This window comes from Lygodium microphyllum, chromosome 7, assembly GCF_053477565.2.
Source record: "Lygodium microphyllum isolate KBCC chromosome 7, Lygodium_microphyllum_v1.1.10, whole genome shotgun sequence".
NCBI lineage: Eukaryota > Viridiplantae > Streptophyta > Polypodiopsida > Schizaeales > Lygodiaceae > Lygodium > Lygodium microphyllum.
In genome coordinates, this window is record NC_141141.1 from 69,408,094 (window position 1) to 69,409,774 (window position 1,681).

Consider the following 1,681-nt stretch of genomic DNA (forward strand, 5'->3'; position numbering starts at 1 on the left):
AGAGAGACAGAGACAGAGAGAATTCAGAGAATGAAGAGAGAGAATGGTGAGAATGGAAATAGAGAGAAATTAGGGTGTTAAAAAGGTTTATTTGTATGTGAGAGAGAGTAAAGAGAGAAAATATAGAGAGAAAGAGAGAATTTAGGATTTTTTTTAAAAATGTATTTGTGTGAGAGAGAATAAAGAGAGAGAGAGAGAGAGAGACAGTCCCCTAGAGGGATTGCGCATATCAAGTATGTGAGAGGCATACCCCATGTCATTTATCTCAAAGCTCTTCTTGAGCTAAGTTTTCTAAGCATCCAACTGTCACTTACATATCTAGCATATGAACCAATACTTTACATCGTATCATTCACTAACTTTCTCTTGACAACAAGTCACATAAATGACTGAAAAACTGATTCCATAGACACACACTGAAATCCCGTAACACTGAAGAACATGTTTATTTTCACACTTTATACACATGTGGTCTCGACAACGTTCCTCACATGCTAGCCATTGTGTGTACTATCCTTGTGCAGTAGTGTATCCCCCCTTGCACAATGCCACTATATAGTATATTGTCTTTTGTGAGACCATCAAGGTATTCGCTTTATTAATAGAGTCCATTTTTTGGCGTGTAAAAATGGCAAAGTTCTCATCTGACAAAGCAACTTTTTCTGGACGTTCAAACTCTAATATAATTGGCTTTCATGGTCGAAGCTATGAAGTAACGGAGCAAAAGAGCTTTTTACTTATATTGATCAGTTACGGCAGCCGTACTTGGCATAATACAGGCCAGCCTTATTGTAGCAAGGAGGGCTTAATCACTTATCCAGCCTTATTGTAGCAAGGAGGGCTTAATCACTTATTCTGCAAGTGGAGTAGCAGTATTAGCCGACGTCACTGCAGCTGCCGCAGTAGTTGAGGGTGGCCTCGCAGTTGTTGAAGGCATGGCTGCCGCAGCGGCCGCAGGGCTGAGAGTTGTAGATATGGGCGAACTGCTGCTTGAGGGAGGCACCACTGATGGACTGGTAGGAGCCGTCGCAGCGGTAGATGGCGGTGCAGTGGCCCGCCACTCGCGAGGCGTAGGCGGAGTAGGTGGTGCCGTCATCGAAGCGGTTGTAGGCGGTGATGCAGTCGTTCTTGCTCACCTGCCCGCAGAGCCCCGACCCGGCGCAGTTGTCCGAGTAGCCCTGCGCAGGCCTCGCCACCAGATCATTACCCACGACTACTACCAGGACAAGAAGAAGACGAAGAAGAAAGCGCGTTCTACTACAGCTGCCAAGGCGCAGGCCGGCTACTCTCGCGGCCATGTTGCTTGATCCCGAAAGCTACTTCTATATGCTACACAAGCGGAGCTGGTGTTGTGGAATGCTATAGCTGCCGCCCCGCATGCGCCTTTTATAGCCTATTTCGCAGCTTGCTTCCAGAAGGAAAAACGATGCACGTCTCTCTGTGTTTGAAACGTGATCCCGGTGTATTGAAAGGGGCTGCTACCTGCCCCAGATAAGTGAGGAATCCCGACACGAAAACGGCTCCAGAGTCCAAGCTTGCCCAAGATTTCACATGAGTACGTACTCAATGCCTCATATCCGCTGATTTATTTCACCTATCAAAGAAGTCCAGATGTAGCCTAGGTCCCAGCAGGTGTGCATCAAGCAGGCTCCAAGTCATAGCGCCTTTGCTCGGCTACAAA

At 46.9% G+C, this 1,681-nt stretch overlaps 1 long non-coding RNA gene across 1 annotated transcript; it reads right to left on the minus strand.

Moving 5' to 3' along the window:
- Window positions 1–417: 417 nt before the first annotated feature.
- Window positions 418–1,373, minus strand: LOC148033562 (uncharacterized). The gene is made up of 2 exons (XR_015691324.1): window positions 823–1,373; window positions 418–785 (listed from the first exon to the last, which is right to left on the minus strand). It is a non-coding gene; the product is annotated as an uncharacterized LOC148033562 (long non-coding RNA).
- Between the last annotated feature and the right edge of the window lie 308 nt (window positions 1,374–1,681).